The sequence below is a fragment of the Nilaparvata lugens genome, chromosome 4 (assembly GCF_014356525.2).
Source record: "Nilaparvata lugens isolate BPH chromosome 4, ASM1435652v1, whole genome shotgun sequence".
Taxonomy (NCBI): Eukaryota; Metazoa; Arthropoda; class Insecta; order Hemiptera; family Delphacidae; genus Nilaparvata; species Nilaparvata lugens.
The window spans coordinates 32,616,409-32,638,376 of NC_052507.1; the positions used below are offsets into that span (position 1 = coordinate 32,616,409).

Below are 21,968 nucleotides of genomic sequence, written 5' to 3' on the forward strand. Positions count from 1 at the left end.
AAATATGAAGTTAGCAAGTAAGCAATACCACCTGAAAACAAAATATGAAAATTGCAGTTCATAATAGATCAAGAAATTTACAAAAATTCAATTTTTAAGGAGGGTAGGTAGATTCATGCAAACGAAGTAATTGAAGTGGAACTACGATATAGAACACCTCAAGGGACCGCTCAGTATTGTACTATGTAGAGGTTTTGTGTAGGCTACTGTTAAGGGATTCTGTACTCTTGACAAAATGTACTATTAAGGGATTTATTAATTTTTTCCTGTGCCGGTACAAATGTACTATTAAGCGACTGTATGCCAAAATAATAATGCATTATTTGGGGGTAACAATGAGATATATGGAAGTTTCAAGGGACTACAGAAAAATGTAATATAACAAGGAGTATACTATAATTGTATCACTGTATCATGAAATCCTAATGGATTAAAATAATATTAGGTATGTTGTTGTACTTACCACTCTTCATCCAGTCTCAGTCTCAAGAAGTATATAGATGATCATGATCTCAGATCATTTTCTTGGTTAAGATCTAAGGAAAAAGGCACAAACTGAGTTAAATTTCAAATAATATTGACAAAATTTTTAATTCAAACATTATCCTCATTCGTTATAGATATTTGCTATGTGAAAAATTAAGTATCAATAAGCTTTTGGAAGAATCAAGAAAGTTGATAAAATTCTTGATTACAACAACTTATTTACAAAGAAGCTTTATAGAACATATTCCTTACTTTTAAATACGGCGAAGAATGCAGTACATGTACATAAGTCAATAAGGTGAAACAATAGATGTTATAGAGGTCACACGGATAGTCTTTCATTCAGTGTCTTTAGTGTATTTTAAAGTCACTGAAGAATCAAAGCATCGACTATTGAACAGACTTTGTGATACCGAGTTGGGCAATGAAGTTTGGTTACTCATACCATATCAATAGCATATAATTGACTCACTGTTTGTTGTGGCATTAGTCGATACTTCATTATTTGCATCACCGTCAATAATTTTATTCAGAACGTTATCTAGCAATGCTGCGTGATCTTTTGCCACAAATTGAGATGACATATCAACCTCAATAGTGTATGGTACGAAAATGCCATACATCGAGAGAAATTGTGAAATTTGTAAGGTAGAACCTTCCTGGACGTCTCATTCCGTTGCGTGGAGGTAAAGTGGGTTCATCGTTCACCGTTCACTATGCTGTATGACGTTGTGACTATTTTTTATGGAGCAACCTGAAACCTCGTGAATACATCAAAAAAACCACTTACACTTGAAGCCCTGAGTGAGATATTAACACAGGAAATTCTATCAATAATAACACAAGCAAAGATTCAGAGGAACGAAACTAAATTTTTTCCTGTATGGATTTTGCGTTTTTGATTATATTAGGAATTGAAAAAAATTTAAATATTTATCAAGTATAGAGAGTAACCGTTTATGCCCATACACTCATGTACACGTTGTAAGAAAATATCCATACTCTTTTGAAGCGTTGCACCTGCTCGAATTTCTTGTGTTATTGACTGACTCAGGGCTTCAAGAGTACGTGGTTTCCTGATTTACACGAGCTTTAAGGTAGCCCCATAAAAATAGTCACAGGTCCGTTGAACGAGGAGGCCACTTTACAACTCCACGCAACGAAATGAGGCGTCCAGAAAAGTCTTAACAAATTTCAAAATTTTCCTCGATCAGAATAGGTATTGACAGTGATGCTTTCTTAAAAAGTCAGGGCCAATAACTTAATAAAGTTTCGACTTATGCCACAACAAACAGTCAATTATTTAGCATTAATACAAAAACCTCAATATTCATCCACCAACGTTTCCTACGCAGCAGATAAGGCAAGGTTATCTCTTGCCCCTCACTTTGTCATCAACTCCCCATAAGGTCTATAGGAGTTTTTGGTCAAAAATGGACGCCATTTTTCAAAAAAATGTTTCCCGTACCATGCATACTGGACAAAAATATCTAGTTTTGTTTAAGAATGAGTATGTAACAGCTATTCCAAATCCTCTATACTTAATTGTCCAACCCTATATTATTGGATCACAACCAAGTTTTCAATTGTGTTGATATCTCACTATATGAAATGTGCAATATGTCCCTCATATTAGCCAATATGAAGAAAAAACAGGGTTTTGCGCAACTACTTAAGGGAAAGCTAATTTAGGCAGAGGGTTTATATATATATATATATATATATAGATAGCATGGAATCACAAAGTCAACATTGTTTTCCCGCTTGCATCCCCCCCTGGACCCCCTCAAAGTTCGAAACTGCAAATGTTTCGAAAAAGGAGTATATCTGGACTCCAAATCAAGATATCAAACCGAATTCAATTTCATCGTTTCAAGGATAAATATATCTAAAATTTGTAACAATATTCATTGTTCCAATTGTGAATGATGAGGATTATGCGAATTATCATGAGAAGTCAGTCTGTTAAAACAATTTGTTTTGCTGCTTTGCTTTTCTGTGTTGTGTTGTGTCGACTCTGTAAGTGTGTGCGTAGGAGTTATGGTACTAAGAAAATCAATGATTTTCCTGAAGCATCAGCTTGGTTCATGACCTTATAAGGCAAGGAATTTGTGTCCAATTGATTATCAATCATGCCTTATTTGGTTAGGAATTTGGAAAATAGCTGTTGCTTGGTGGGAGAATGTATCTTAAATTATAGTTGTACCGTTCCATTCTATTGGCGGAAATTCTAATGAATATTTTCAATAAAATAGTAACTGCCAATCACAGTTAACGTTGGTTAGGTTCCTATCTAGTGAGGCCATTCACAGCTGTCCAGACGCTGGAAAGACGAGAGAAGTGAAGTGGATTCATTCAGCGTCTGTCCATTGCCGCTAGCAGAACTGAATAATGTAGTCTCAGTATTTTGTGTAATCATTGCTTTTATGCCAGCTTTAAACTTGTTAGTATTTGGCTGTGGAACCATCTTTTCCAATAGCATGTTTTAGTTTTTTCCGCCACAGTAAATGTTTTAATAAGGAAGAGAGGATATCAAATTTGTCACCTAACAATGGAGATTTTCCTCCTATTACCGCTACCAAGGTACGTCATAGATTTATAATATAATTAAGGCAATTATTATCGATGAAAGCTTCCATCAAAGTATTAAATTTATTGTGATAGATACATTTAAGTGTAAATGTATTGTGATAGATTTATTGAGTATAGTCCTTTTGATTCTCTTGTAATGGAAGATGGTAATGGTAATTCAAACTGATGAGTGATGGAAGAAAATGAACGGTACATGCTCTTGTAGAAATGTAGAGTACCTATAAGAAGATATTTCTGAAGAGGAAGCTATTAACCTAAATTTCAATTACTGTTGTTTAAATCCAGATTGACTGATGTTTATAGTATATTATTATGAGTTCTATTAGTATTTTATGATATAGATTGTATTTGTTTTGCTGATTCTAATGAAAAGCTTTCTTGATTCTTTAGGAAACACCTATCATGTAATTTATTTTTTAAATTACACTCTATATGTAATTTATGTAAGATAACAGACTGAACAAACTAACAACAATACTCGAAAGACCTTATTATGAAGTAATTCAATCAACTAGTGAATTATGTATTATGGAATACTATGTACTCATCTCTTTGTATAAAGGGCATGACCCTGATTACAAATAAATTATTTTCTATTAAATCAAGATATTGAAGTAGGTAATGTCTATTTGTGTTTTAAAGTAATAAGTATTAATTTGAGTTTTATATAAAAAAACCTAAAGAAGGTTGATTTTATGATATAACTGAAGTTAAGTTAATTTGTTTTATCCTAGTTTATTTTTTATTCTAACAGCGGTCAATGTACGAGTCCATAAATGTACGGGTCCATCAATGTACGGGTCCATGAATGTCTCGTGAACGTGTGTCTTTAAGCCGCTGAGATGCCTCTAAATCGATGGCAGTCCTAGAAGCTTGGGGTATGCTGTCTCCTGATGCTCCTAGAGCTCAATCACCGAGCCTAAATTCAAATTGAAGAGACAGCTATGAGGTAACAACTTTTTCCAAATTAAACAAACGTCCCAGGAGCTCCGGATGTGGCAGAAAGGCTTTCAAAAAGGGAAGGCAAAACGTGAACCATTTAATCAATTAAAACGTGCTGAATTAGAATGTGTTAAATCGTAACTTTGAGATGTGGGAATTGGGGATGGATAGATTACAAATTTTATTAATTTGGTTTGAGTAATAGATTTTCGGTTGTATCTTTACATTGAAATGTGAGGCCATATTTTCTCTGTAAGGATCCAGCTGGGAATTTCAGTTTTATTTAAATTTATATTCTATAATCTACTAAACTAATAAGAGTTGAACTAGCCTGTAAAATGTTTAAAGGCCCATAAATGTTTTGTAAATGATATTTTCATCTTAAAAGTTGTGAAGAATCAAAGCTTCAAGGACCATAGCCTTTTCTAAATTTGCTTTGATATCACACATTTTTTAATAGTCTTCCTATATAAAATTCCGTGATGTGATACTTTAGGAATATTTGTCTTTACAGCTTTCATAATATGATAATACAGAATAAATGTTATCGGGGATTATTAATATTTGATCATATTTTGATAGTGTTTTAAAAGTTTCCAAGTGTGTTCTAAATGTGCTAAGAGTTTTCTGAATTTTATGTTGATCTTTTCTTAAAATATGTATTGTTATTTATGATTAACTTCTGAGAAATATCTATGATAACTTTCAATTCTTCATTCTGAAATTAGAGTCCTTTAAGCTTCTCATGATTCAATCTAAGATGTTTTCAATGTAAAGCAGACAGAGTAGGATACTATCGAATTAGCTATATCGGAGATAATTTTCTAAATTTAGTGATTCTATTTTCGGTTTTCATGATGTAACTTCATTTTGTTTTATTTAACTGTTGAATTTAACTGTAAGAGGTGACAATATATTTGATATCTTCTCTCTATTTCGTTGTCTCTCTTGTCATTTCTGGATTCCCGTTCTCTAGTACTAGGTATGTTTATCAAGCATCCCTTTTATTAAGTTATATTGTGTGTGCTTCTAAATTCTAAATTCAAAATTAACTTTCTAAATTCATTGCACGGCACAATTCTCTGCGCTACTATGCTCCTTTCTTGATTTTTTAATGTCTTAATCTCGATTTATTCTTGAGAAGGCTTGATAACATACTTGTGGCCGGGGAATTCTCGATTCCAGTAATGAGTTTGCATCAGCAGACGGCTGCTGAGTTTTGATTTGATGTGAACCTGAAGCTAAAGTAACTTAGAATTCATTGTTTGAGACAAAGATTTTATTTATATTATTATCATGACTGACAACAATGTGTCAGTGACTGCTCAAAGTTCTGGACCGTCTGTCCAAGAGACCCAAACGCCCGGGACAACTGATCCGGCGCCAAGAGAATTATTCTGGATAGTCAAAAGTGAGGTTGAGTCACGTTTGTCTTCTAGTGGTCCACCTGGATTACTAGCTAGACCTTTAAATCCTAATCATTTGGTCAAGGGTGAACTATTTTTTGAGATAGAAACCTTGGGAACGCCAAGTAGTAATCTGAGTGATCTTAGACACTGGAATCCTTATTTGAGGCATATGGACTACGAGGAATAATAAAGAGTTGTACAAGAATAACAGAGACATCCTCAACATTGATTGACATTTGTTTCGTGACAGCAATGGTTGAGGTTGAATATGTAGATATTATCGAAATAGGACTTTCTGACCATTGTGCTCAAAATTGTGAATTATTCATTGGAGAACACCGATAGAAGTGATGGATATCTTTTCTCATCAAGAATATTTTCAGAGGATGCGAAACAAAAATTCTGCAAACGCCTTATGGAGGTAGACTGGTCAACAGTGATTAATAATGGAGATTGTGTTGATGAAAAATTCAATCTCTTCTTGAGTATGTATTGTGCAGCATTCAGTGAATCGTTCCCAATTGTTTATCGGAAGAAGAAAAAATGACAAAATAAAATAAAATGGACATCACCGCTACTAGAATATGACTGTGAAGCTAAAAGATACCTTCTACTACTTGCGAGAAGATTTCCAACTGAAATAACGTATAGGGATAGACTGAAGGACTTATCACGAATGATAAAACATTTAATTAATTCATCAAAGCAAGCTTATGCAGAGAGAATGCTTGAGTCGTCAGAGAATAAATCTAAACTAATTTGGAAACTAATAAAAATGGAGACAGTCACAAATACTGTGAAAACAAAGTATCCGAAAGCTATTGATGGAGTTCAAATCGATTCAACTGTTGACATACCAGATATGATAAATGAGTACTTCATAAATGCTACCAATGAAATTCCTCAATCTAACGTATCTTCCAAGTCCTTACTGTTAAATGTTAAGTCTGTAGGCTTAGAGATTCCCTGAATTTACAGAGGACGAGGTTTCTTCAGCTATGAACAATATTAAAAGCAAAATGTCGAGTGGAATGGATGAAATTCCAAGCTGTATATTGAAGGAGTGTTTTGATCCAATAAGAAGTGTAATAACGAAGCTTATCAATCTATCGTTCAGCTCAGGAACATTTCCCTGTCAATTGAAAGTGGGCAAAGTTATTCCCATCCATAAAAAGGATCCACTACAGAAGTGAGTAATTTTCGACCAATATCAGTCACGAGCTCATTTTCCAAGTTGCATGAGAAATTGGATATAACTACCATTTCAAAACACCTTGAAGTTAACAGAATTCTCTCCTCAAGCCAGTTCGGGTTTCGACGTGGAAAGTCAACTATTGATGCCATTAATAGCTTCTTATGCCGAATATACAAGTCACTGGATGCTGAAAAAAAGGCTTTGGGTTTCTTTATCGATTTAAAACGGGCTTTTGATAGTATTGATCACGATATTTTGATAAAAAAGATGCAACATTATGGATTTAAAGGCTCAGCATTAGAATGGTTGAAATCATTTACCACTGATAGAGTGCAGGTTGTAGAAATTGAGGACAGAAAACAAAAAGTAGTGAATCATAAATACAGGTCGAAAATTTGCCAGATAAAAAGGGGAGTACCACAGGGAACAGTCCTCGGTTCCGATATTGTTCTCATTGTATATAAATGACTTACCAAGTAATGTACCTCTTGCCAGTAGCGTTCTATTTGCAGATGATGCGAACATTCTTATTGTTGAGAATGATCTGCAGCAGTTGCTGAGGCAGGGAGAGCGCGTCACAGAAAGCATTGAGAATTGGTGTAAGGCAAATAAACTGAAAGTCAATGTCGAGAAAACCTGTTTTATGGATTTTTCTATTAGTAAGTCCAACCGCCCGGAATCCTCTTATTCACTGAATTTCAAGTTGGATTCAAAACAATCTTCAGGTGCTTGTGGTTTTCTAGGAATCGAGATTGACTCTGGATAGAGGTGGAATTACCATGTGGACGAGGTCGTGAAGCGACTTAGTAGGGCAACATTTGCGATATCAAGATTAACGACGAGTCTGATCAAGAAAGTAGTATTCTCGGCTTATTATGGTTACTTTCAACCGCTACTGACCTACGGCTTGATCTTGTGGGTCTCATCAACTGGAATTGTCAGTGTTCAAGGCACAGAAGCCCTTGCAGGCCACTGTTTCAAAGTGCAAGAATTCTGACGCTTCCCTGTCTATACATACTCGAGGCTGCACTACATGGACTCAAACATAGAGCTTCCTGGGCTAGAGGATCAGATATACATGGGTACAACACGAGGTCTAGGAATGCTCTAAGACTAGATGCTCATGGAACGTCTTTTTTCCAAGGTAGTCCTGATCACATGAGCAGAGAAAATATTGAACTCACTCCCACCTGTTATATCTGAGATTGATTCTGAAGTTTTGTTAAAGATTAAGTTGAAGGATTGGCTGATAAAAAAATCCTTTTTACAGTATAATGGAATTTTTTGAATTGAGAAATTTTTAAAATGATGTGATTCTTGTCATCTTGGCAGCGAATTGAATTATTTTTTGTTATTTAAATATATTAATATTTTTTACAATGTAATTTACCAATGTGACTATGTATTTGACTTGTGTCAATATTGTATTATTGTACAATGCATGACATCAATAAAATTGAAATTGAATTGAAATAGTGTTGATGAATTAAGAAAGAAATACAGGGAGTTACGAAAGGAGAACATTGAGAGTAATGGTAAAATATTCCGTGGAGTATTCAATCCTCAATCAGCTTTGGCCGAATTGGTGCCTATTAGTAAAATAATATCAAATCTTGATAGTTGGAGTACTCAAATTGCAGCTGCAGCTGAGGGTGATAGTCGAAAGGAGTTATTCTATAAATGTCATTCAAATGTGTTGCATGCTGCAAATAGAATCATTCATTTGTTAACTTATGCCCGTGAATCCTCTAATGAAAATTTAATTTCAGAATTGAATCGATATTTTGGACGCCTTGTGCGAGACAAATGCGCGCTTAATTGAGTGGCAGCATTGCATAGCAAGTCGGGGTGCATCGCCTATTCCATATTCGACTACAATGAGTCCTGCCGTTGGGGATGCCGAAGCTGGGACTTCTCGAACTGTCGTGGCACCGTTCGTCAGTGCTGGTAGGCCAAACACTTCTCAGGTTGGTATAGAGACTGGTGCACTTTCCCGTGCGTGCCACCCGAATTTAACTTTGACTATACCACCACCAATGTCTTACAATTTTGTCCCAGTCACTCAAAACCAAACTAGAGTCAATCAAAATTACTCAGCTTGACCGATTGAGTTTTGCTGTTAATTCTGGCAATACTTTCGACCAATTTCATGGAGACATTTTGAGATATTTTATTCCTCAGAGATTGCTTTCTGCTATTGAGAGACAGGAGTTTTATCGCCTCCAAAGATCCAAAGAACCGTTGTCTAGTTACATTGTGTCAGTGAGAGAGGCTGCTTGTCTGCTCAGACTAAATTTACAGGAGTCGGAGATAGTGCATACTATATGTTCAGGTCTAAATCCAGAGGAAAGGTCTCGCCTCATTTTTCTAGGTCGTCCCACAACTTTTCAGGAGTTGAATGCGATGAGTGTACAAGCTCAAAGCTTGACTTTTGCCGACCAGGAGCGAATCCACATTGAAAGATCTAGAGTTAATAATCCCCATCAACAAGAAAATTCGAGAGGTTATAGTAATAAGAATTGTTTCAAGTGCGGTAAGAGAGGTCATTTAGCTCGATATTGTAGATCAAGACCAGTTAATCAGGAGACTCAAAATAGTAGCAATGTTGAAACTGCCAAGCCGAATCAGAATGTTCCCAACAGGAATGCAAATGTCAAATGTTTTACATGTAATCGGGTCACTACTCTCGAGATTGTAGATCAAAGAAAGCTCTGCACAAACGTCACCCAGCTAAACCCAAAGTCAAAGCTTTTACTGAAGAGGTTATGCCTATTATCAGATGTCAGTTGGGAGTATGTGGATATGACACACCTGCATTGATAGACTCAGGTGCGGTGAGATCAATTATTTCTAAATCTGTTCTGGATAAAATGCTTGCTAACGGTGCAAATATCAGTTGTTTTGAGGAAAAATGTGTCTGTACTACGGCTAATCAAACCCCTTTGCTTCTTAAGAAATCGGTGTATTTAAAGATTAAAATTGAAAATTTCACTTGGACATTTAAATTTTTTTGGCTGAAAATTTAGCAGTAAATTTATCTTGGGATGTGATTTCATTCTTCATTCTCAATTGGTACTAAACCTTTTTAATAAATGTTATTTTTTTTGTTTCAAACCAAAGTTCAAATTTATGTTTGTAAACAACTGGAAATCTCTAGTATCTTCACTGACTGCTTCTGTTGGAATCCCGGACATGAATGGTGACTTGTCTATAGAGGAGAAAGCTTGCTTGGATGAAATTCTTGACAACGTCAATGATGTTTTAACCAAGAGACTAGGCAAAACAAATCTCATGGAATATAGGATCCGGTTAACATCAACATAGCCGGTGCGAAGACCTCCTTATCAGTTGAGTCCTATAAAAAGAGAGTTTGTTGATACTAAGGTTAGGAAAATGCTTCAAGAAGGTGTAATAGAAAGAGCTATTTCCAATTATTCTAGTCCTTGTTTTCATATTCCAAAAACAGGTAAAGATGAGACCGACAGTGATGCATGGCGTTTAGTGGTAGATTATCGGTTCTTGAACAAACGTATTTCTCTGGATTCAGTTCCTTTGCCCAATATTGAAGGTTGTTTTCATTATTTTAACGGTGCCAAATTTTTCTCTGTCTTAGATTTGAATCAAGCCTATTATCAAATTCCTTTACATAAAGATAGTCGAGCTCTGACCACATTTTGCACTCCTAGGACAACATATTATCAATTTACAAGAGTTCCTTTCGGTCTTGCTGTAGGGTCACAGGCTTTGTCTGTTGTACTAGATCAGCTATTCGAAGAGGAGAAGCATAAATTTATTTTTCATTACCTGTAAGATATTGTCATTTATTCAAAAAATTCGGTGAACATCTATCTCACATTAAGATAGTTCTTTCAAAATTGCGTAATGCTGGTTTTACTGTAAATCCAGAGAAGGCTGGTTTCGCCAAAAGACAAATTTCTTTTCTAGGACACATTGTCAATGAACATGGTGTATCAGTGGATCCGAATCGAACTAAGTGTATCCGCGAGTTTCCTGCGCCCAAAACTCAGAAAGGTGTCACTCGTTTCATAGGAATGATAGCGTATTATCACAAATTCATTCCGAAGTTTGCTGAGATCGCCGCGCCTCTCAATGCGCTTAGAAAAAAGGACTCTAAGTTTGAATGGAGTGAGGTTCACAATGAAGCTTTTCTCAAGTTGAAAAAGGCTATTACCTGCCCGCCTGTTCTACACACGGCAGATTTTTCTAAACAATTTGTGCTTCAATCGGATGCGAGTTCATCAGCCATCGCTATCACAGGAAATAGATGGTGTACTCCAACCCATCGCTTATGCTTCAAAAAAATTGACACCAAACGAAGCTCGATATAGTACTTATGAACTGGAATGTCTTGCCGCTCTTTTCGGAATGGAGAAGTTCAAAGTATATTTGCAACACTCTAAATTTAAATTGCTTACAGATAATTCTGCTTTGTCGTGGGTTCTCAATAATCCAAAAGGTGGACGAATAGGTCGTTGGGTCTTAAGGCTGTTATCTTTTCAATTCGAAATGGTTCATATTCCCGGTAGACTGAATGTCACGGCTGACAGTCTATCACGGATGTATCAAGACGAAGAAGAGCCCATTGATTTTACATCCAAATACAAGGAGATTGAGCCCCTATTTTCAGTTATCAATACTTTGAAATTGTCAGATTTCCCGCTTGTTTTTTCTGATATTAAAAGTCATCAAGATAATGATCCATTTTGTAAGGACATCATTGAGAAGATTTCAAATAATGTAGATCAATTTCCGTACTCTTTGAGTAAAGGTGTGCTTGTCATCAAATCTCGTAATTCTAACTCATTGAAGGTGGTTATACCAAAGGTTTTGGTTCCCTTAAATTATTGCCTCATAACATTTTATCGTGAGCTATTGATTAGGAAGTTATTCCTATACACCTACCTGTATCACCCATTACTACTCCACCAATCCATCGGCTAGATTTCAACTCTGTTCTCGGAAACACATTTGACTTGAGTGTAAAACAAATCCTGCATCTCTAGTCCAGTCAAGGAAAGGTTATAGAGAGAAAAGTTGGGAAGACAATTTTTGACCCCGCAGTTCTGTTTAGGGTAGTAAGGAGGTAAACATATCAAAAGTCCCCATCCCTACCCACTGTGCTAAGGGGTGGGAGTGGTTTAAAGGTACCATTTCTTGGTTTCTCGCATAAAACTCAAAAACTATGTATCCTAAGGACTTTACTGTCCTATAACAAATTAAAGCTTACATAATTTCCTACAATATTCATTCAACGCATTTCATATATCCTCCAGTTTTCGAGATATCCGCTCTCGAAGGTGTGACAATTTTGAAAAACCACGTTTGCCACCAATTTTTTCTATATTTGCTCTTATAACTTTTTAAAAATCGACGGAAAAAATCCATGGTGATTATGGAGCTTATAGAGCATTAAATTCTCTTCAATTTGATGTATAATTTCACACTTTTACGAATTTCCCTACACCTTTTGCAGCAGCTTTAGTGTTGAGTGTGAAATCTCCATTTTTGCAACAATAGACCAATCAACAAAGGAATTTTGAGGGAATGTTTTAAACAAAATTTTTGACTTTGCAGCTTTGTTCGAGACTAGTTAGGAGGAGAACATATCTAAAGTCCTCATTCCTAACTCATGTGCTAAGGGGATGAGGATGGTTTAAAAGTTGCATTTTTCAGTGTTTTGCTTCGTCGCTCATATCTTGAAAACAATGTGTTCAATCGACATAATCAACTATTCAAAAATAAAGCTTGATAAATATTCTACAATTTTTGTTCAATGGAATTTTGTTATATTCCCAACAGTTCCCGAGATATTCGCTCTTGAAGGTAAGTAATAGTTAAAATAACAGGTTTCTATCCAATGTTTTGCTCTTTCAGAGCTTATAACTCTCCAACAATGCATCATAAGAACTGATGCTTATCGTAGGTTTGTAGAGCATTGAATTCTCTTTAAAAATTATGTATTATATCAGCATTCCAAGTTTTCCTTTCATTGTTATAGCAGCTTCAATGTAGGGGTGAAATATTCATTTCTGCAACAATTGATCGTTTGACAATGGCATTTGAAGGGGGTGTCTGTGACACAATGTTTGACTTTGTAGCTTAATTCGGACTAGTTGGTAGGTGAACATAGCAAAAGTGCGCATCTTTATCCCCTCTGTTGAAAGTGTTGAACCGCTGAGTTGACTTTTGTTGCAGTAATGAAAATTTCACCCCCTACATTAAAGCTGCTATAACAATGAAAGGAAAACCTTGGAATAGTGAAATAATACATCATTTCAAAGAGAATTCAATGCTCTTCAAACCTACACAAGCAATGCCTTCAGGTTTAAAGATAAATATCTTCAGACTCAGGGTACAGCCATGGGCACCAGGATGGCACCATCCTATTGAAACCTGTTCATGGGCCTCCTTGAACAAGATTTCCTTTCTAAACAAACCATATCCCCCCTGATATGGCTCCGTTTCATTGACAGCATATTCCTCATATGGCCTCATGGACATGATACCCTCTCCCACTTCCTCAATCAACTCAACTCCAACTACGCTGTCTCCTTCACCTGGAATATCTTTGAATCCTGAATTTCTTTCACCAAATCCACCCACACTCAACAGTTCCTACACTTTGAGAGTTGCCATCCCTACCACATCAAAAGATCCCTCCCACGTTCCCTCTCAATCCGAGGCCAAAAAATTTGATCCCCACCACCTTGACCAGTACCTCAAAAAACTCCACCAATCCCTCCTGAAATGTAACTATCCTAAAAGGTTGTTACAGAAACAAATCTCCTCCAAAACAGACACTAATCCAACCACAAAAAATCCCAAATCCCACAAACTCCAAAGCTCTGTACCACCTACTTCCCTGCAATCGAAAACCTCAAACCTGTCCTTAAAGATCTGTTCCATGACGTCTCCTCCAATCCCTCTATCAAACACCTTTTCCAGCAACCACCCACACTCATTTACAAGCAGCCTCCCAACCTCAAAAGAATTTTTAGTAGAAACCAATCACTCACCTCTGATGAAATCCCAACTCCACCTGGTACCCTGCCCTGCAAACGCCCCCGCTGTAAAACCTGCCCTATCACTGATCCTTCCATTTCCTTTACCAGTTATCACCAACTACACCCATCAAATCCATCAATCCAGTAATTGCATCTCCAAAAATTGCATCTACCTCCTTTCCTGCAACTTCTGTCCTGCCTTCTACATAGGTGAAACCACCACTGCCCTGAACCTCCGGATCAACAATCACAGGGCTGCCTTTAAAATAATACTTCCCTACCCATCCCCACCCATGGCTCTGAGCACAACAAGAACTTTGACCAATGCCTCAAAGTCAAAGTCCTTGCCACCCTCCCTCCCACAGCCCACTCCATAGATGTCAAGACGAAAGAATTGGCTTTCATTTGGGTGCTTGGAGCTGCTTCCAGTTCTGGTCTAACAGACAGCAATAGTATCAACATAACTATCAACTCTACACCATAAATAAATTTAAAATGAAATAAATTTCATTCCAATTCAATTCTATAATTCCACTTTCTAATTTTATTCTACTTCATTTCTGATTTCTAATTTTAAATCTCCTCTTTTCTATCAATTCATAATCTACACCTTTCCTTATCCATAACCCACTCAAATTGAAATCTCCCGCTTGTAACCCATAATGGCCCACCAACTAATCCCATAATACTCCTTCAATCAGTACGCCAATTATCAATTTCAATCAATCAATTATATTATAAAACTATATATATATATATATATATAATATATATATATATGAAAACTGCAGTCTGCTCGGTTGAGGGGAAGGGAACTCAGTTCCCGAAATTCTAACGTAAGTTTTAAAGTGTTTTTCAATCTATTTATGTCTTATGTCTCCTGTTTTAATATATATATATATATATATATATATATATATATATATATATATATATATATAAATAGTTTTAAATATAAATTGAAACAGGATACACACGACACAGATTGATTAAAAACAATTAAAAACTTACATTACAAACGAAAATTTTCGGGAGCTGGGCTCCCTTCGGCAATCAAACAGGAAGTGGTGCAGATTCGAATATTCCAACGGTCTTGACCACGACGTGGTAGAGATGTTGGGTAGACCATAGAGTACAGACGAATGGAGGCGTACTGATTGAAGGAGAATTATGGGATTAGTTGGTGGGCCATTATGGGTTACAAGCGGGAGATTTCAATATGAGTGGGTTATGGATAAGGAAAGGTGTAGATTATGAATTGATAGAAAAGAGGAGATTTAAAATTAGAAATCAGAATGAAGTACAATGGAGTAGTCTTCTGTTTTAATATATATATATATATATATATATATATATTATATATATATATATACCAACATCCAACATTCGGTAATGAAATAATGAAATAATGAAATAATGAAAATATACAGGAAGACTTCCTGGTTGATTGACAAAGGGGACCCAGCTTCCCGAAAATTCTCGTTTAATTCCATTTTTATTCTATTTTCTAATTTTATTCTACTTGAAACAGGATACACACGAGGAGATTTAAAAATAGAAATCAGAATGAAGTAGAATAAAATTAGAAAATGGAATTATAGAATTGAATTGGAATGAAATGTATTTTTTATTTTTATTGAAAATTTATTATATATTAATATATATATATATATATATATATATATATATATTTGATAGCTGTGAAATTTTTCATATATGGTGAAATTTATTTCAATGTAATTGAACAGTTGGTGTAGAGTTGATAGTTATGGTACTATTGCTGTCTGTTGAGACCAGGACTGGAAGCAGCTCCAAGCACCCAAATAAAAGCCAATTCTTTCGTCTTGACATCTATGGAGGGGGCTGTGGGAGGGAGGGTGGCAAGGACTTTGACTTTGAAGCATTGGTCAAAGTTCTTGTTGTGCTCAGAGCCATGGGTGGGGATGGGTAGGGAAGTATTATTTTAAAGGAACCCTGTGATTGTTGATCCGGAGGTTAGGGCAGTGGTGGTTTCACCTATGTAGAAGGCAGGACAGAAGTTGCAGGAAAGGAGGTAATGCAATTTTTGGAGGTGCAATTACTGGATTGATGAATTTGGTGGGTGTAGTTTTAAAGTCCAGTAAAGTCCTTAGGATACATAGTTTTTGAGTTTTATGCGAGAAACCAAGAAATTGTACATTTAAACCACCCCTATCCCCTTAGCACAGTGGGTAGGGGTGGGGACTTTTGATATGTTTACCTCCTTAGGTTAGCTAAACAGAACTGCGGGGTCAAAAATTGTCTTCCAAAAATTTCCCTCTATACCCTTTTTTGAGCATTCATTGCCTGGACTACTCGATGAAATCCCCGTATATTTCTCGCAAAAACGAAGTTCCCGTTCAATTCCCGGTTCGCCCCCCCCCCCATTGATACGCTGAATAATAATATTAAAGACTGAGATAGCAATATAAAATATAAACTATAGCCTATATAATATAAAATGTTTATTATTATTATTGTTTATTATTACTTTACATTTTGCATCGAAGTTTTTTCAATTGCAAAGTGCAATTCCTCAATTTTTCGCAAAGCTATAAGTGAATTGTGCATTGATATGAAGCAGCTTCATTGCATATTTTAATTAATCTTCAATTTCACAGTTCAAAATAGGTCGAGGAATTAACACTTTTTAAGAAGCTTTTAAAATAGCTGAACTCACCTTTATTTAAATTATCAATAATCTTTTTCATGGATTCTATTGTTTTCTTCATCCTGTTTTGGCCTTCTAACAGAGTTTTGATCTTTCTTCGTTGTTCACGAATTGTTCTACTCATTTCACTTTCTTTGTCAATTGTCTGTATAGAAATTTCGGTTTGTGTTGATGCGCTTTGTTTTTTGCACACTATTTGTTGCTTTTGTTGCGAATAGTTTCTAAAATTAAGCCATGAGGATGTGATTCAGGTGCTTCTACTAAGAGAGTGGTTTCATCTAGAGGATCTTTATATTCTTGTATTTCCCGGGTTATTTTGTGCATCTGCAATGTAAATTATGTATTTCATTTCATTTATTTTTCCTCTGTCAATATTGATCTATTCAATAATTATTGAATAAGTTATATTATAATAGGTTTAAATGTTGGAGGTATTCTGTTCACAAAAATGTCCAGCATAAGCATATGCAGATAATGTAGACATTCTAGTCCAAAGGGTGGAGAAAATTTGCTCATTGAAATTAGATAAGATAAAAATTTGAGGAAGATCTAGAAAAACAGGTCTTGCGATCAATAAAGGTCATAATATAGTCCCATATTATGAAGATATCTAGAGACCAGAGAAGGATACTATAGTGAGGTCCACGTTATAATGGCAGCGGAGAAAGATAGGATATCAACGTTGCCGATCCTTTGTCTTGTCAATGCCTCCTTCTATAGACGGTAGCTGATACAGGTTTATTGATGTAATATTAACTGTTCATTCTCATTTAAAATAATCAATTATATTTTATTAAGCAAGAAATTATATTTTTCAATGATTTCATAATGAATTTTCATAATTGAATTTGAGTGTTGAGTTACCTCTTGAACCGGTCGGATGCTCTTACTATCGCTCTAGCAAACGTGCAGACTCCGGTTTCTCAAAGCGTCGAGTTGTTCTAACCTAAACGTTTATTTACTTCATTTCTAAAACGAGTTTGTTAATCTATTTTAATTAAACATGGATAGTGAGTGTTTCAAATGTAAAACCCATTTCACCAACATCAAAGAAATCATTGAGTGCTCGGAGTGAAAGAACGTCTACCATCCAACTTGTTCAAAACTACGCACCATTGATAAATTCAAAAAACTTGGAGCACGTAAGGCAACATGGAGGTGTGATTTATGTAAGTTTTTCGCCAAAATAAGTAAGAACTATGCTGAAAAATTGAAAAGGGAAAATTCCATCTCATCTGCGGGAAATAAGTTTAGGGATTCATCTATAAGAGATGTCTCTTTTTTCCTAACACCTACCACTGAAATTGAAATATCTACTGTGTTAAGCTTTCTAAATGATAGCTCTGCTCCAGGAATCGACAAAATAAGCAATAAATGTTTGAAAATTATCCGGCTTTCCTGAAAGTTTGAAGTTGGCGAATATTATACCGCTACATAAGTCTAGTGATAATAAAGACCCAACAAACTACCGCCCAATCAGTCTGCTGAGTGGTATCTCTAAACTAATTGAAAAACTCACCAAGTCCCGGCTAGTTTGTTACCTACTTAAACATAATGTCATTCATAAAAACCAATATGGATTTCAGGCGAACAAAAATACAATTGATTCTATAACCCTCTAAACCCAAACAATTTCAAATAACTTCACTGAAAATAAAAATAACAATAGCTACCTTCCTGGACCTAGCCAAAGCTTTTGATACAATCCCACATTCCAAATTACTAAAAAAGATAGAAAAGATTGGCATACGTGGTATACCCCTCAAATTATTTGGCAGTTATTTAACAAATAGATACCGAATCCTTACTATAGAAAATAAAACTAGTTTCAGACAGTTAAAATGATTACGGTCTTCCTCAAGGAACTGTCTTATCTCCGATTCTCTTTCTTCTAGCCTATATATTAATGATTTAATCAAACTTGAATTGAAAAATTTGTGTGACACTCGCTTTTGCGGATGATACCGCTCTAATATTTACCGGACCGTCTTGGGAGGAGGTTAAGAAAACTGCAGAGTCGGGATTGAAGACTGTTAAGACCTGGGGCCTGTTTCACAAAGGTACAAGTAGGTTACAAGTCTTGTTGCCAACCATGGTTTTGGAGAACAGCTGATTACAAGCGTTTCACAAAAGCAGAATTGTAAACTTGTAGTTACAATGAATTTCTACAAGTTTTCAAGTGATTTGCTTGTTACGAACAAGTGTTTCACGAAGATTTCCATTGTAGCCAAAAATTTTTGTCGAAATTACTTGTTCATAACTATGAAATTTCTACTGAAGTGGAAAGCTATGTAAAGGATTTACAAGTGATCATTGAAATGATTTAAATATTCAATAAATATTTATAATAATAAACAATGCCCTATATTCCTCTATAATTCATTATTTTGGAAATATAAGCATTAGAAAATTTAATTTAATAAATTTCCAAAATAGTTATTAATGTGTTACTACCTCATAGGTTATATGTACTATAACCTACAGTATATATATATACACAGTATATATAGTATACATTATATATAGTACATATACTGTGTAGGTTACAAATTCAGCAATAAATAAAGTAGACTGTACTGTACAAAAAACATTATATTGCTTCCAAATATTTTCGAAGTGATTATTGAAAAGTACAAGTAGCCTCTATAAAGACTGAAAAAGGGAAATTATTATGAAAATAGGTTATGTTTACTATTGAAGTACTTGTAGACTTGTAAACTTGTAAATCATAAATTTTTGTGAAACGTGAGTACTTGTAAACTTGTAACTACAAGTACTTGTTCGTAACCATGGTTGGTAACAATACTTTTACCTTTGTGAAAAAGGCCCCTGGTAAGATGAACATTCTCACACTTAATTCGAATAAAATCGTCTTCATGACCTTTTCTTCCAATATGATTGGCCAACCACTTGATCTAGACCACATTCATATTCATGATTTAAACTGTACTCTTTCAATCTCGAATGATAGCTGTGTCTGCTCAAAATTGAAAAGAGAAAATTATTTTAAATATCTAGGCGTTATAGTTGATCGGCATCTGCGATGGGATATTCACATAGATAAGCTTTGTAATAAACTCAAGCACTGGATCAACAAATTCTATAACATCAGCAGGTTGGGTAACATAGCAGTTTCAAAATTGGTTTATTTTGCCTACATTCAATCTCATCTCCAGTATGGTATAAAAATTTTGGGTGCATCTTATTTGAATCACTTCAATAAGATATTCAACATCCAAAAAGCATTATTAAAGGCCATTTTTGGCAAACCTAAACGATTTCCAAGTAACAGTATTTTTAATGAATTGAATGTATTGACCGTTGAGCAGCTGTATATAAGGAATTTAATTATTTACATTCATAAACATAGAGAACTTTTCAACCTCCGTATATCGCCTTACAATCTCCGTCCCTCAACCATTACCTTTGAACCACACAATGCAGTTCTATCCATTTGTACAAGACAGTTTGATTATATTGTGCATGAGCTTATAAATGTGATACCTGCTCTTTTTATAACAGATAATTTGAATGGAAGACTTCTGAGAGAGATAGATTTATGGATTGCTTCTTCACATCCTAGGATAAATTATTTATTGTAATATTGTAAATCTGTCAACTTGAACGGCTTGAGGAGAGGACTGCGAGTGGAACAATGGACGGAGGTTTTTGAGTCAAATAACACAGACTCAGCTTACGAAAAGTTCCTAGAAATTCTACAAAAACATATGGAGAGCAATACACATCATTACAGACAAAAGAAGAGGATCAAGAGCATAAAACCATGGATAACACGAGGACTTATCTCAGCTATAAGAACAAGGGATTCTCTAAATAGAAGAAGGAAGCTGGACCCAGAGAACGGAGAACTCGCTAACTACTACCGAAGATACAGAAATACACTGACGTCACTCATCCAAACTACAAAAGAAAATTATTTCAAGATGCAACTAAATGAAGCAAACAATGATGTAAGGAAGACATGGAAAATAATCAAGGATGCTACAGATTCAGATCAGAAAAAGGATATACAACTGAATGCTTTGAAAATTAATGGTGACATAGTCACACTGAAAGATAATCCTAGAGAACTATTGAATCATGTAAATGATTTCTTTGTTAAATTGGAGAGAGTATGGCTAACAAAATATCTGAGAGTCTGAATAAAAATATTAACGAAATTATAGCAGATAATGTACCAGAATTGCATGTACAGAGTAATATGTTTCTTTTCCCCATAGATGAAAAGGAAATAATAAACACAATTGATTCTTTACACATCAATAGTGCACCAGGCCTAGATGGATTAGATAACAGGACCTTGAAAAGAATAAAAGATTTAATTTCTAAGCCTTTAACTCATATTTTTAATCTGAGCTTGTTATATGGTACTTTTCCAAGAGCAATGAAGCAAATCTGTGTCAGACCTATACATAAAGCAGGCGATAAACTAATTATTAGTAATTATAGACCTATTTCACTGATTAGCAATGTATCAAAAATTTTAGAAAAACTAGTTAAATCAAGATTAATAAGCTTTTTAGAAATTAATAATATTCTTTCTCCTAACCAATTTGGCTTCCGCAAAGGTATAAGTACAGAATTAGCTGTACTAGAATTATCAAAATTTGTAACTAGCAATTTAGAGGAAAAGAATAAATGTCTAGCAGTATTTTTAGATTTAGCAAAGGCCTTCGACTCTGTTTCCCATGACTTATTAATAAAAAGCTTGAGGCAATAGGTATAAGAGGAGTGCCACTTGAATGGTTCAGATCCTACCTCAGCAATCGACAGCAAAAAATAAAGGTTGAGAACCATATGAGTGCAGAGGGTTCCATGAAGTTTGGAATACCTCAAGGAACAGTTTTAGGACCAATTTTGTATTCGATCTTTGCAAATGAGTTGTGCTCCATTCAAATTCAAGGTAGAATTATAGCCTTTGCTGACGATACAGCACTCCTTTTTCAAGGAAAAAACTGGGAAGAAGTGTTCCAAACAGCAGAGATAGAACTCACAAAAATCACTAGTTGGTTAAGAAATAACTTATTGTCATTGAATTCAGAAAAAACAAAATTTTTAGCTTTTTCTTTAACAAATAGCAAAAAACCACACATGACAACAATGAAGCTCCATAATTGTGATAGAAATTGTAACAATAATTGTAATTGCCCACTAATAGAACGCTCTGACAAATAAAGTATTTAGGAATAATAGTAGATGATTCATTGAAATGGAACAAACACATAACATATACAACTGCCAAAATAAGGAAGCTTATATACAAATTCTATCAATTAAGGCGTATCATAGACAAAGAAATGTTAAAAACTGTATACTTAACATTAGTTGAATCTCTTTTAGGTACGGTCTGTTAGTTTGGGGTGCAGCTAACTTCAGTTTTATAGATCCATTATTTAAAACTCAAAAACGCATTTTGAAAATAATGGGAAACAGGGAAATCCAGTTTTCAACTGTAGAATTATTTATAGAAAATAGAGTACTCAGCGTTAGGCAATTGTATATATTGTTGTTATTAGGGTATATGAAAAAACATCAAAATAGGAACCATATCATAAATCATAGCCATAATACTAGAATAAGAGAACGTTACAATCAAGAAGTACCAAGAA

At 35.0% G+C, this 21,968-nt stretch overlaps 1 protein-coding gene across 1 annotated transcript in view; it reads right to left on the bottom strand.

Annotated features, from left to right (window-relative positions):
• The window catches only part of LOC111061992, a 188,735-nt gene that overhangs the window by 111,446 nt on the left and 55,321 nt on the right, over positions 1-21,968 (bottom strand). The window contains 1 exon segment of the mRNA XM_039427355.1: positions 464-536. The gene's annotated coding sequence lies outside the window, so the exon portion shown is untranslated.